The sequence below is a fragment of the Hippocampus bargibanti genome, linkage group LG06, assembly GCF_051943395.1.
Source record: "Hippocampus bargibanti isolate YZ-2025 linkage group LG06, ASM5194339v1, whole genome shotgun sequence".
Lineage (NCBI taxonomy): Eukaryota > Metazoa > Chordata > Actinopteri > Syngnathiformes > Syngnathidae > Hippocampus > Hippocampus bargibanti.
This window is the reverse complement of record NC_142739.1, coordinates 20645686-20661739: the sequence shown is the minus strand read 5'-3', so window position 1 is coordinate 20661739 and position 16054 is coordinate 20645686. Positions and strand designations below refer to the sequence as shown.

At 39.8% G+C, this 16054-nt stretch overlaps 1 protein-coding gene across 2 annotated transcripts in view; it reads left to right on the top strand.

Moving 5' to 3' along the window:
- The first annotated feature begins 10361 nt into the window (after positions 1-10361).
- LOC148896725 (lamin-A-like) overlaps positions 10362-16054 on the top strand; it is a 28672-nt gene continuing 22979 nt past the window's right edge. Inside the window, exon 1 of one of the 2 annotated variants that reach the window (XM_088997810.1) lies at positions 10362-10592. The gene's annotated coding sequence lies outside the window, so the exon portion shown is untranslated. Of the gene's footprint in view, positions 10593-14475; positions 14632-16054 lie in introns of those variants that run through there. The other variant, XM_088997808.1, reaches the window with a different exon arrangement.

The window sequence follows — 16054 nt, the reverse complement described above, 5'->3', positions numbered from 1 at the left end:
GGACCTACCCACCAGCCAGCCAGCCAGCCGACCCTCCCTCGAATCCCCCCCCCCCCAAACCCCGACACCCACCCAACAGTCCTCCCCTCGCCCCCTGGACCCCCGTATTACTACTCGTTGAGGAGCTCCAGGGGCGTTACGGGACATGCGAGGAGAGCAAGGCCGGCGACTGCGCGCTCTTCCCGGGTTGGACTTGCAGTTGACTCGGGGGTGGAGGGCACGGGGGGACAGGGTGGATGACTGGATTGCAGGGGGGGGGGGGGTTCGTGGGGGGTGATGCTCCACCCAGTCTGGCTCCTCCAAGCCGCTCCCCTCCTCATCTTCATGCTCGAAAAGAACCATGTGATGTTCTGTATTATATGGATAATCAGCATTTTTTGTTCCTTGAATCAAACGGAATTCAGTTGCTGGGAAAGAGTGTTTTTTTGTAGTATTATTATGATTATCATTTTAATTAAGATAAAATAATACTTACCTCTAAAAAACCACTAAAACATTACGATAAATTACCATTATACCCTCTTTTAGTGAGGGTTAACGGGGGCTTTATAGCCCTCCCGCCTCCCTATAAAAATCTTGGGAAAATAAATTAAAATAAATTACCATTTCCCCCCTCTTTTTTTGGGTTTCAAAAACTGAGAACAGCTTCGGACGTCCAAATAAGCCCCCATCATATTTTGACCCCCCTCCCACACCACTCATATATGTTCATGTTTTTTGGTTTCTGTTGTTTATTATTTTGCTTTGTGTTGACTATTATGTGTAGTGCTTTGTTGCAGCTGCAGCTGTTGTGAAAGCGCTATATAAATTATGATGTATTGTATTGAATTGCAATTTATCTATCTATCTATCTATCTATCTATCTATCTATCTATCTATCTATCTATCTATCTATCTATCTATCTATCTATCTATCTATCTATCTATCTATCTATCTATCTATCTATCTATCTATCTATCTATCTATCTATCTATCTATCTATCTATCTATCTATCTATCTATCTACCCATATACCTACCTACCTTATCTTATCTTATCTTATCTTATCTATCTTATCTTATCTTATCTTGTCTTATCTTATCATTTTCCTGTATATGATAGCTGTCCATGTTAAGCACTTTGTTACAGCTTCAGCTGTTGTTAAAGCGCTATATAAATTAATATGTATTGTATTGTATATTAAATTCGTGAAGGTGAATATTAGATTTTTGGAGTATGGCTCATTCACCGGAAAGAAATAAAATAATAATCAGCTTCCATGCCCATGAGAAAGGATGACGTCAACTTTGGTCCTCTTCACGTTTACTATTATTTTTTTCTTCATAGTAAGCCTACAGTGAGGATGGATGGTGGGTTTGTTGATGATATTGGCTGGTGGGTGGGGGCACCTCGTGTAACCACGCTTTGCGGCACCACGTTGCCGTCTCTGCATGAGGATGTTATGTATAGAGGGTGTCTGGCACAGGAGGAGGGGGGTTGGGTTGGGGGTAGTGGGGGCGGCGTCTATATATATATATATTTATATAATATAGACTGGGGGAAGGGAGTTGGCAGACTGCAGAGCCTATGTAGGAGGCGGGGACGAGTATGGGGTCGTATACGGCCATCCGTACATACAGTTCCCTTTCAAAAAAAATTAAAAAGCGTTTTGCAGAAGCAGCAGCCATTCCGGCGAACAAAAGAAGCGCACCCGATGCTTCGGACTCCCCAACAAGATGTCCTCTCACGCAAGCCACGCCTGACGGCACGTTGGTGGGAGCACACAAAAGACCCCCCCCCCCCCCCTCAGCCGCAGACAAAAGCTTTTGCACGTACTGGTTTTTGAACACAAGTAACTACACCTTCCTTTTTTTGGGTCTCCTTACACCTCTTTGTTTTATTCCTCAGAGTCAAAGTCAAGGTTGACCATGTGTGTGCACAAGGATGTGAATGACAAGGCAAACTCTGCATGAGCAACATGACACTCTCAAGCTCATAAGCCTAGCTCCCTCCCTCTTCATCCTCCTCCACTCCCTCATCACTAAAATGTTTTCCATCTCCATGCACTTAAAAAAGGTCCTCTCCATTTCAGCACAGAATTTTGTTTAAAAAAAAAAGGACGATGAACAATTCTCCAGGGCGGCAATGTGTGATGGTGCCTTTTTACATTCCAGTGGGAATAATGTCAAGAGGATTTTTTTTGAACAGACATTAAATTCTCCTCGATAATTCTATTCTGGTGCCACGTGGTGATGTACTTTTAAAGTGTTTCAAACCAAAACACACAACCTTCCAGTTGACCCTTGAGAGACAGATAAAAAACAACAACAAGCACCTGAAATTGATTTTTTTGAAAACCACACACATTTTCAGGGGAAATTGTCACGTTTCATTTTGCGTCCAATAAGTGGCACTGTCGGGCCCCGCCTGCAGCTGCACAGATGTTGGTCGTTTTAATCAGTGGCAGTTAAAATGACTCCAGGTACGACCATTCAGAGTCGGGTCATTGTTTGTTTCACCCTGTCATGTTTTACTCATGGTTTTGTTTGCTACTCTAGACCTTTTTTGTTCTGATGACTTTGTTGTTTGAGATTTTGTTCCTGCTGACTTTATTTAATAATATTTTTCAAATACACTCTGCTCCTCTCTCTTGCCTGTTTTTTTGGTGTCCACAATTCTTTTTAAAAATACTCCCATCAATTCAAAAGGTAAGTTAAAAATAAAGAAATCTTTTTACCGCTTATTCCAACTTACATCAAGAAATGTATTTAAATACAATAAAAATGAAAATTTGAATTGCAAAAGAGGGACCGTTGAGTTTGCAGAATGTTAAAACAGTTCTGCTAGTTTGTTTATCCCCAATTTGTACCTATTCCAACCCGTTTTGTCATTTAATGTTCATTGTATGCTGTGATAAACAGTTTTGGAATTTCTGGCTGTGATATTTTTTGGCACAGATTTTTTTTTTTTTTGAGCCTGTTACAACCGCACTTTACTTTTTTCCTAGTCATGCTGGGATGTGTGTTGCTTTTTGGCTGAGCTATTTTATGTGTTTGGGACTATTGGCTCTATTTGACTTTTTTTTCGCTTGTTTACTACACTACAAGCATGAAGAGCTCTACTCTAATATTACCCAAAATATCCCAAAGAAAACAGCGCAGAAACAAAAAATATAAAAATAAATTACAATGAAAAATGTTAGACCTGGATGGCAGCTAAAGAAATGTGCTATTTAAAATAAAATATCCCTCCCCCACACGTATGTCCATCATAAAATATATGATGGTGTATAAAAATAGTGGTGATGGTGTATAAAAATAGTCATAAAGGTGTTGCTTGTACTAAAGGTAAATATTCATTGGATTTGTGGATGTATGATGTAACAATGTAACATTTTATATGATAGCAAAAAAAAAAAGAACATTGGACTGCCCTTTTTTTACCCTTTTGGCCCATGAGCAGAATTGAAAATGAAATAAATGACAATGCCAAACATAGACTCTAAAAAAACATTACTTGTCATATAGCCAAATTCCAAATCACAACTGGACATAAAATGCACCTTCTAAAAAAAACAAAAAACAATCAAGCTACATTTTCAGCCAACTTCGAAATGAAGATTATCAGTGAAAAATGCATTGTGGCAATAAAAGAAAATCTGTATAGGTGTATAATCATTGTCTCGATGTGGGCAAAAATGGGAGGAGCCAGACGGGCAAAAGCTTCTCCTCATGTGTGCGTCTGTTGGTGTGAGGATGGGATTAAAGCCCCCCCCCCCCATCCCTTGTGACTACCCCCTCTTATAAAAAACAGCAGCAGAAGGAGATCTGAATGGCGTGATGCATGGAAAGGGGGGTAGGGGGAGGGAATCCCCCCATTCTGCTCCCAATTCTCAAACTCTGGGATTGGGCGGTTGGGTAAAGTGTGGTTTGTCCAAGAGGTCGCGTGACTCCACGAGAAGGAAAGGGGAGGTGGGAATGCGACAGGAAAAACCAAATCAATACGGACACCCATGATCAGGTTTCTGCCTTGACTACAACCACTCTTTTACGAGTTAATTGTTTTCTCCCTCACCAGTGCTGCTTTTGGCGTACTAGTGTAGCTACAGAAAGTCATTGGATCTTTTGTTCCTCACTACATCCTTGATGTCCAACTCAAAAAAAAAAAAAAAACATTTACGAGTCCATTTTGTGCTCACCTCCCCTCAATGTCGATAATTTTGCACGCTTCAAAGACAAATTTGGAATCCTAATAAGACAAGTGCACAGTGCAAGGAGGAGGAAAAAGGGAGGCCTGCGCTGCTGTTGGAGTGATCACAGATCACTTTAACCATGACCAATCAAAGTGACTCCTATCACTTTCTTCAATTCAGAGTCTTTACTGCCCGCACCCACAGTGGTATGATTTTACAAGATACATTAAAATGATTCAGGGTATTTGATACATGCTGTTCACATATTCATAAAAGAAATATGTCACATTTGACCACAGGTGTCAAAGTCAAGGCCCAGGGGCCAAATTTGGCCCATCACATTATTTTATTCGGCCGCTAAAGCAAATCAAGAGTGTCTAGTTCCATGACGCTCGCTTAAGTCCAACCCAAAATTTCAAATTGTCGCGTGTAAATCACAATCACTGTCATTATTTTTGGCTTGATATTTAAAAAATAATTATTCATTAATTTGTTGTGCACATTATACACGAACTACTCAGAAAATGTGAATATTGCGAAAAACATCATTCAAGTAATTCAACTTAAAAGGTGAAATGAATATATTATTTAGACTTTTATTTAAAGCTTTTATTTGTTAGAATTTTGATTATTATTGCTTACAGTTGCTTACAGTGAAAACTGCAAAATCAGTTAAAAGATACAATATCATATGAAACTAACAGAAACATTAGTTTAACTCATTCACTGCCATTCCCGGATTTATTCAGGAATTGAAAATATGATGTAGAGCGCCATTCCCAAATTACTTTGTGTTTTGTTTGTTGCTTGTGTGCCGATGAAGCGACGGTCAGACCTCTGGCAATGTTTTCCCTTCCATGAGAGGGCAGCATTTCCCTTTTTTTCCATATTAGTGCTTTGTTACAGCTTGAGCTGTTGTTAAAGCGCGATATGAACAAATATGTATGTATTGTATTGTATTTTGTACAGACACCCCATTTCAAGTTCAGATAACTCCAGACCAATATGACTGAGGAATTAAGTGGTTTTTTTCTGATGAAGAAAGGGAGTCTAAAGTTTCTTATGCCGAATTCATTGTTTATGCAGTCCTAAAATTCAATATTCTGTAGGTCCTGCAATGGCAAAAACCTTGGCACTGGAGTGGACACATTTTTGCACATCGTCCGGCAGTGAATGCGTGAAAAGGCGCACAAGTAGTATGAAAATTATAGCCAGGAAGACATTCTACTAGCATGCCAAAATTGTACTGCGATTGAGGATAAACAGTGTGCTAGTAGGTTACTAATTTTCCACATAGGCTAACTACTTGCATTTAGAAATGTTATTAGTACACCGTAGCATACTAGTTGGTTTTAATGGCATACTAGGAAGCCAAAAGTGACGTCAGGGATGGAAAAACATGACATGCTCAGTTTGTGTTAGTGTATCCTCGTTGTACAAATGTGCTGAATCGTCTATGTACTGTCTATCAAAGAAATTGAATAAATGCTCAAAGGCTTTTACGTGTGTGTGTGTGTGTGTGTGTGTGTGTGTGTGTGTGTGTGTGTGTGTGTGTGTGTGTGTGTGTGTGTGTGTGTGTGTGTGTGTGTGTGTGTGTGTGTGTGTGTGTGAGTGAGTTGCAGGATACTTGTGAAAGTACAAGTGAGGTCAGGTTACTGATTGGGACCATCTGGCCGTCAGAGTAGTCCCCACTGTCCTTTCCTCCCCCCGTTCTCTGATGATGAAAGGCATCTTTGGGTTACTGTCCCCCCACATTTGCACACACACGCGCATGCACACACGTAGACACACAAACAAGGCCTTTCTTTGTCCACTGTCGGAGGCTGTCTGTCCATCCATATGGACAGTAGCCATGTGCAAAGACGTGTATCCGACTTCATGAGTGTCCTTTCTGAGTGTCCACCAGCAACTCCCCCCCCCCCCAAAAAAAAAAGAGGATTGTAAAAAGACACACGTTACACAAAATGGACTCACTAGGCCAAGCAGCACGTGATCAACGGGGCGATGACGACAGACTCGCTGCAACAAAGAACTCCGCTTGGTCAATGTCAAGCATCTATTTCAGCTTTTTGGGGGCCGGAGCAACATTTTACTTCCTTAGCTCTCCTGCAGATGTTGATTTTTTTTTTTGGGGGGGGGCAACTAGCTACGGTCAAATAGGCCAAACCTACTCTCAATAGTGGCGGCTTGGGGGTGGGGGGTTGATAGAGTCATGGGACATTTCATTTGGTACCCCAACACAAAGTGAAGTGACTAAAATGTTAATTTGTGCTCAATTTGGATGGCATTTAATGGGTTTATCTTGATCGTTCATTCCTGGTTCATTGTTAAATCAGCAGGAAGACAGGTGTTGAACAGAGAGTTAGTTTCATCTTGAAGACAGCGTAGACATTGTGGGAGGTCGTCCGAGGGGGACGCAGGAAGGGAGAGAGAGAGAGAGAGAGAGAGACAGACTGGGGGGGCATTTATATGGCGCACAGTGTGCGCCGCAATAGGATGTGACGGAATGGTGTGCGACATCATGTAAAGGAAGGCAGGATATGACGTATCAGGAAGTCCAAAACGGTCCTTTAAAGGACAACCGACGTCTCCGGACAAGATGTATCCATAATTTGTAAAATGGCTTCAAATGATTTCTACTGAGCGCATTTTAATAAGATTCCAACGCATATAGCTATATTTTACATTTTAAGACTCGCACTGAATATTCAGGAAGTCTTGTTTTTGAGTTGGTGACGAGTCCTCACGTGACGTCACTTAAGGAATGCCCCTGACTGAAAAAAAGACACATTGTAGCGGTCCTTCCATCCCGTAAATGTATTTTGCTGTACTTATTTGGTCTGGGGACCTCGTGTTGCACCCAAAAGCCGCCAGAAGAGGGCGGTCATGCTCCATATAAGGAATTTATCAGCCTGTGGAAACGGAGGTGGACACAGGAGGTCGCCTTTTTGTGCCTCTTTTTCATTGAGACATTTCCCCTCAATGTTGCCTCAGAATGGCACGGAATAAATTCTTTAATCGATTGCAAACATGTATGCTTTCCTCTTCAGAACTATTTGAATCATATTCATAACTGGACGTGTAACAAGAAAGCTTATTCTCCAAATCTGAAGCCATTGTTTTGATTCTCAAGCAATGCAAGACGTCTTGGCGTGACGTCAGGAACTGGGGGCGGGACTTTCTGAAAATGCCCAATTCGCAGCTCAATTTTTTTGCAGATTTTGGACACTTTAAGTCATTTTTACTGGTGCATTGCATTTGAATAAAAATATCATAATGCGTGTTTTGGGTATTTTAGATGCTATAAAACGTTTTTCCGATGTCAGTTAAGAAACAAAAAAGTGACGTCGGTTGTCCTTTAAATGTGTATTAAAATTTGGAAAAATAATTAAAGAATCTCATCTCATCTCATTTCCCGTACCGCTTATTCCTCATTAGGGTCACGGGGGTTGCTGGAGCCTATCTCAGCTGTCTTCGGTCACGAGGCGGGGGACACCCTGAATTGGTTGCCAGCCAATCGCAGGGCACACAAAGACATACAACAGTCACTCTCACACTCACTCCTAGGGACAATTTGGAGTGGTCAATCTGCCTGCCATGCATGTTTCTGGAGTGTGGGAGGAAACCGGAGGACCCGGAGAAAACCCACGCGGGTCCGGGGAGAACATGCAAACTCCACACAGGGAGGCCGGACCGGGACGCGAACCGGCGACCTCTGCACTGTGAAGCCGGTGTGCTAACCACTCGACTACCGGGCCGCCCTAATTAATGAGTATTAATGGTAAATGTAAGAAACTTTATATAGAGAGACTCTGGATAGAGTAAAAAATAAGTAGTGAATGCAAAGACAATATAATGCCTCTTAAAAAAATCTAATAAAAACAGTTTTGCAAATAAAAAAACAGGAACAACAAACACCATGGGATGCCACTGATAACTCTCAAACATAAATTCTCTATGTAGTATAATGTAAGATGATGATAGGATAAAAATGATAACATTTTGAATGTGTATGTGTGTGTGTGTGTGTGTGCGCGTAGGTGTGTGTGTTTTATGTGAAACATCAATAGTTTTTCATCTTCCTTGCCAATCTGTGCAACAGTAACAGTTTAAGCAGTGAGAATCGTGATGATATAAAAAGACTTGATGTCATGTTTTTATTGCTTTGAATCCATGTGGAAAGCTGCGGAGAGGCTGGTTTACCCCACAATTATGTTGCTTGTCACATTGACCCATTTCAAAAACAGGACTTTCACATATGGATTACATCATTTGCAGTAAATACTCTTAACATTATATTTAGTTTTTGCATGCATAGCCAACTGTTTACATTCGTAACATATTGCCCATTTTTGCTCAGTCAGCACCTTTTGGAATGGCTCAATTGAATTTGGGTGTTGATAAAAGTGGATTACTGCACGTTCAACTCAAAATACAAGTAAAAAAACCTAAAAAATCCAAAATTAAAATGAAATATCATTAAACACAAAGAGGTATTATCTATCTATCTATCTATCTATCTATCTATCTATCTATCTATCTATCTATCTATCTATCTATCTATCTATCTATCTATCTATCTATCTATCTATCTATCTATCTATCTATCTATCTATCTATCTGTGTGTGCGTGTGTGTGTGTGTGTGTGTGTGTGTGTGTGTGTGTGTGTGTGTGTCAAAAGTATAATAAAAACCTACGATAAATAATAATAAGAAGTTAAAAATAACAATCCTCTGGAAAAAAAACACAAAATAAAAGCATCATCAATAATGTAACACCTAGTTAGCAGTGGACCTAATGTTGCTGTCATGTGGGTATATGAGTCAGTGTAGATGACTTCATTGCTTTTTGTGGCTATTAGGTCATCGCCATCCAATCCTCCCCCATCCCTGCATTGACTCCAATCAACAAGAAGATGATGATGAAGACTCCTCACCTCAACACTTCCTTCCTGGATGCCGATGACCTCATGCAGGTGACGTCACTGAAATCCTGTGAGGAAAAAAAACACGCACACCCACACACAGTGTAATATAATTAGACCTGATGGAACAATTCTGAATAGGTTGTTGACCACGGTATGCAAAATACAAATGACGTGTGCGTGTGTGTGTGCGTACGTGTGTGTGCGCGCGCGCTCATGAGATGCTTGTGTAGATTTTCCTGCGCTTTACTAGAGTATGTCTTTTCCTGTACGCTACATGGCTGAATTTGCATTTATTCCTAAAATATTCAAAACAAGTATTCAAAACAAGGCTTCAAGCTGTCTATTGCCACCCCCAGTCAGTTGAAACAAGACCCACAGGGCTGAAACTTTTGGTCTGTTAGCTGCATGCCAATGCCAAATAGCGTCCCTGTGGTCATGCAGTAACAGCTTAAGTAACAGGTTTATCACAAACAGTTATACATTTAAAGTCTAAATTGACTAAATTTTAGACAATATAGAATACAATACATATTGTTTTATATTGCGCTTTAACAACAGCACTATATTTTAACAACAAAATAACAGAACACAATCTTGCATACCTGTCAGTTAATACGTTTTCCCCGTATTTTAGATGTTTTTTATCATTTCAAATAATTTACGGCGTACTACAACTTTCATGCGAAAACAACTTGTTAACCGATCGTACAAAGACCATTTTGGCTCAAATCCAGTTCGTCTCAACTGCTGATTAACGCATAATGTGCGCATGCGCGGTAAAGTTTGCATTTCCGCTTGGGTGAGCGTTGTTTTTAAATCATTTCAAATACGTTTGTACGGCGTACTATAACTTTTAATGCGGGAATTGTAATCATTTATAAGGGAAGCTTTAGCCAAGTTTGACAGATATGTATATCCTTTACACTCTGTAAAGAATGACTATCCGAGGTGTTTATTTGTCAGACAGCACAATGGCCAGTGTAAAAAAAAGTTCAAATCTTCTGAATTCAATATGATGATGTCATAACTGTTTTTTATGAAGCACCAATATCACCGAGTGCCCCAAAGGGATTTATTCTACGTCAGTAATATCCAATTAATAATAAATGCGGAAACGTCTTTACATAAATACGGCACATGATCCCGTCCCCCTTAAAATAGCCTCCGTGATTGTCAATTACGTCCGCCTGGTGGCACTGTGCAATTAAGCAAAGCTTAGCCTTAGCGAGTAAGTCCACTCCCACGACATACATTCAGACAGACAACATTTCCCCCTTGATTGTGTGTTTTAGTTTTTGGAGCAAGAGTGCTCGAACGCGACTTCATCTTCGTTGGAATCAACGCGTAGTTTTTCCCCCCCTCACGTGTCTGCCATTTTTTCCTGCTATGAGACAGTGGGCCCACTGCGGCAAGAGTGTTGTTTGACGCAAAATACGCGTGGCAAAGACGCCAGCTCGGAAGACGACCTCGAGGAAGACTGGAGAAAAGTCAGGTATCGTTTCCGGTTGGGATCGTGGAGCGAGTTTTTGGGTGTTAGCTACCGTGTTGGTTTAAATTAGATGGTTGTTTACATTAGGTGACGTAATGAACTCTGTAACCTCTTCAAGAACGCGCACAGATTGTTGGATTATTGTTTTTTGGCTCCTTTGTCGCTAGATGACGCCAGTGGATTTCTGAGCGAGGGCCTGTTGTTTTTTTTCCAAGGTCGGCAGAGGGCGTCACACAATTTCTGTATGGAAAAAGAGCAACGAGCATGTGACTTGCTGACTGAACGTAATACGTCTAATCTCGAAATAATTTATTAAAACGCTAAACAAAATCAACAAACCTAAAAAAATAAATCGAAAATCAAATGAGGCAAAAAGAAAAAAAGGCCTCAATAAATATTTTTGAAAGAATTAAAAATATTTAATTTCAGAAATAAACAAAAAACAGAATTTTAAACACTAAAAACTACATAAAATGTAAAGAAAAATACGAAACCAAGCTAAAACTCACCAATTACAATAATTATATAAGAATAAATCACCTGCAACTAAGTTTCATGCAATTGCAAAAAAGAAAACCTTCTTAAAATAAAAAAAACAATGCACAAAATAGCTGATGTCAAGTGACGTCAAAACTGTTATTGCTTTAGATGAGTTGTACTTTCACGATTAAAATATACTCAATCCCAAAAAATGTAAAAGGTTAAATCTGAAAAAAAAAACATATTTTAATTTAATATTGTGATCATCATTAGATTAGATTAGCCTTTATTAGTTTTACAGTGGAGAAATGTATATTTACATTTCAGCAGCAGCAAATTTATGTCATCATCATCATCATCATCATCATCATCATCATCATCATCATCATCATCGTCATTATTATAGCAGTAGAACAATATGTACACCTTGAGTGTTTGCATTCCAATGTTAACCTTCTTCCTTCAACTCAAACATTTATATGTGCGCCCAAAATCTTATTTTTGATCTTTGCCTTTTGGATTGGATTGGATTTGCCTTTATTAGTCTCACAGTGGAGAAATTTACATTTACTTACTTGAATTTCCCCCAAAAATTGGACCAGTTGATTTTTGGGAGCGTGTCGGAAAGGACCTTTGGCGCATGCATGGGTATGTTTATGTGTGTGTGTGTGTGAATGGGTGAGCACGTTCCCTTGTCCTCAGCGGCCACAGCCAGGAAGGGAAAATGACACCGCAATAATTACACATGTTACTCTTTTATGTGTGTGTGTTTGTGTGCGCTATCTTAAAAGGAAATAAAATTTCCAGAGATACCTTAGGATTCTTTCAATCATTAATGTGAACAACCCACTTTCTGTTACACATTTGCACTCTGGCAAATGGGCATGTCAGTCCTCACATCCTGTAGTTAAGTACACAAAAAGTAAAGGGTATTTCAGCAGCTCATGTATTTTGTCTTTCTACTTTCATTCCTTTCATCACTTTGCTGCTGTGAAATGTAAATTTCTCCACTGAAAATCCATCCATCCATCCATCCATCCATTTCTTTAGCTCAGAGCCATTGCCGTTTGCAGTGATAAAACTGCCAGCAAGACATGAATGCAGATTCACTTCACTCAAAACATTTGTTTCTTGAGGATCTTAAGAACATCTAAAATTAAATCACAAAAAAATTGCAGTCAGATTATGTTTCAAAATTATTCTGCCTTCTCATCAGGCAAACGTTATCCACGGGCCCGACATTGGTAACGTGACCTATTCGTAATAGTCCCTCCAACGCTCAATGTTATGTAATGTTAAGGTTTGAAATGTACTCATTAAAATATTTAGGTTTTCGCATGGAGTAAGGCAAATTACTGCTGCCTTCAAAAAGTGTAGCCACCATGAACCACAAAGTATTTGTTTGTTGTTAGCTCCCACCACTGGTGAATGTTCATCGCTGTACTTTTCTTGCCAGCAGTGACAACCGACATCACTTTTTTGTTTCCTTACTGACATCAGAAAAACGTTTTATAGCATCTAACATACCCAAGACACGCAGTATGATATTTTTAGTCAAATGCAAAACATCAATAAAAATGACTTAGTGTTCAAAATCTGCAAAAAATTGAGCTGCAAATTGGGCATTTTCAGAAAGTCCCGCCCCCAGTTCGTGACGTCACGCCAAGACGTCTTGCCTTGCTCGATAATGAAAACAACTGCTTCAGATTCGGAGAATATGCTTTCTTGTTACACATCCAGTTATGAATATGATTCAAATAGTTTTGAAGAGGAAAGCATACATGTTTGCAATCGATTAAAGAATTTATTCCGTGTCATTTTGAGGCAATAGGGGGAGGGAAAGTGTCGCACCCAACAAAACAGGCAGAAGATGGCGACAAAGCTCCGTGTGTAATAATAATACATGGGCTCAATGGGCTCAAAATGTTTGTCACAACACACAAGGATTCACCATTGCGTTATTTATGTGTTTTCCTTCTAATTTCGCCATCAACACGGATCAACACGAAGTTTTCAGACCAAACAAAGTACCGCAAAATGCATTGAGATGATGCAAGGTATGTCCTTTCTCAGTCAGAGGTGTTCCTTCAGTGACGTAGGGTGAGAACTCGTCACCAACTCAAAAACAAGACTTCCGGAATATTCAGCGCGAGTCTTAAAACGTAAAATATAGCAATATGCGGTGGAACCTTTGTAAAATACGCTCAGTAGAAGTCATTTGAAGCGATTTTACAAATTATGGACACAACTTGTCCGGAGATGTCGGTTGTCCTTTAATGAATTATAAAAGAAAAAAGATAGTGGCAGGGTCCGGTTTCAAAACCAGAGGGAGAGGCTCTGTCTTATTAAAGTTCCCCCCGCACCCTCTACAAACACACTTACTGTACATTTCAGTTTGACATTCCTCTGTATGTGAGAAGGTGTCATAAGTCAAAGACGACAGACACACCTTTTGTGTGTCTGCCTGCTTGGAATGTTGCAAGCCCGACTCCTGTTGATGGGTTCGTCGGTAGAAATTTCGTGGAAAGACAATATGAGGGGAAAAAAGGAGGCAGTTGTTTAAAACTCTGACTGCTACTTTCCAATACGCCTGCCACCACCAGACCAAACTAAGACTTGGTACATATTTAAACACACACACACACAGACACACGCACCCACGTATATGCCTGTCTTTGTATCCTCTCTATTTCCATGGTTTCCATAAACTCCACCCAGAGACAGAGAAAACATATAAAAGCAAAAATCTCCCCGTTGTGACATTTGAAGATTTCGCTTGTGAAGTATTGGATGTATAATGGGAATAAGATAACTGGATTTTTTTGGTTGCTTTTGTTGTGAATTTTTGAGTTGAATGGAAAACCAGAAGCTCCTTTACGGGGACTCAGAGGATTGCATAGACAGGATGTCTTTAAAGAAGTGAGGATTATTATTTTTATTTTTTTATTATTTTTTACTTAGATAAAAGAGAAAATCCTGTGACCATTGTTTTATATGTAGAATATATGTATTATTTTCTGAAAAAAAATATATAAAATAAAAATAAGCGCTGCTAATACAGATTGCTGTGGGACACCATACAAAAATTATATTAAAAATTGCACTTATTGCGGGTGACGGTGTAATGTAAACTCGTGATGAATGGGCTTTTACTTTAATAGTCATACACGGACTTTCAGTTAGGGGGCGCCTCCATATTGTCATCACATCAGCGGAGATGTCTGTCTATCTGTCAGTTTGTTCACTCTGAGTGCGCGCAGATAGAGTTTAACAGCTGCACTTCGTGCATATACACACACACACACACACATACACTCTGTCTAGACTCCTCCTAGTTGCCTCCCTCTGTCCCTCCCTGCTTTCCTACAAGCCGGAAAGCAGTTTTCCAGGCGTTGACATGCGCGTGCGCACGCATAAATACACAATGACACACACACACACACACTCGCATAACCAGTAAGCGAATACTCTTCTTTTTCTTCTCCTCCTCGCCACCCACCCACACACACACACACACACGCGCGTCGAGCAAGCTTCTGCCTCTACTTGCAGCCCTGAAAAGGTAAGGTCCAAACTCCTCCGTCTTTTTCCTTTCTTTTTTGTTTGAAGCGTTTCCATGTGTACCGGGAATAGGTCGGGGACATCTTTTTGATGTGAGGGGAGATTGGATCGTTTGGAAAGTAGGCATTGGATAAAAGCTCGACACATGAGTGAAGAGTGTAAATGAGCACTTTGATGTATTAAATGGGCGCTTTTGTGTATTAATGAGCACTTTTATGTGTTGAGTGAGCGGAGAGAGCTTGGGACTTTGCCGCTCATGTGGGTGTTGTGCGTGCACATGACAGTGGGGCTGGTAGGTGGCAAAAAGTTTTCCGCCCACTTGCGACCCCCCCCCCCCCCCCCCGCACCTCTGCGAGTTGACTTTTGTCTAAAGTAGGTGTGCTGGTGTGTAAAGGTGATAGTGCTCCTGAAGGCATCGTTTTGCTGTGGTTGTCCTGAATGGTGAAAAAAAATATCTTATTCATTTATCATCATCATCATCATACATTTCATTATCAGTACAAAGCACTTGTTAAATTGCACCAATGTGTACTGATGAATTAGTTTCTGATTAGTGTGGCAGGTTTTTAAATATTTTAATTTACTTTGGGTTACACATTCAGACACAAAGGCATGCAAACGTGAGGTGGAGGTGTGATTTGTGTCTACCCGGTATTGCGATGGTCATATTGTACTCTTGTCGATATGGCTTTAAAAGGCGGGGCTTGATCTGGTGAGTGACATGGGTTCCAGCAAATTACTGCATGGTGTTGGGTCGCTGTTATCTGGCAAACCGGTGAGTCGGCTGCTAGTTGATTAGCTGCTTGTCAGCTGTTGCCGTTGAAACTCGAGTATGATTGTTCTTGTTAGCGTGCAAGGTTATTATGATTAACAGCAAAACGAAAACTGAAATTTAAAAACGCACATTCCTACGTGAAATAAGAACAATAGCTTTTCCAAAAAACAAGACTACCAAACGACATCATAAAACATCAAAATCCTTCAATCAATTAATATTATAACATATCGAAACAAAACCACACAAAAAAATATAACTGATTTTAAAATGTAAAAATTAAAATAACCCCAAAGCTAATAGAGTATAACTCCTAATTTTGACGTATTTTAAATGTGCAAATGTATTTAATTCAGCAGTCATATGTACAGATAAATTGGCCAATATTTCCATTTAAATAAACAAACAAACAAACAAATAAATAAATCCATTAAATAAATAAATACATAAATACATAAATCTCCCACTATAAAAACATAAATGCACAAATTAATAACTGAATAAATAGATAACTAACTAATAAATATGAGCAACACTTAAATGCATAAATAAATACATTGAAAAAAGCAAGGCTTGGAGGCTTTTTCTCACGTGTCTGAGCTGGGAAATACTGTACGTCCAGCCTCGCTCACTTGAATAATGGAGGTTG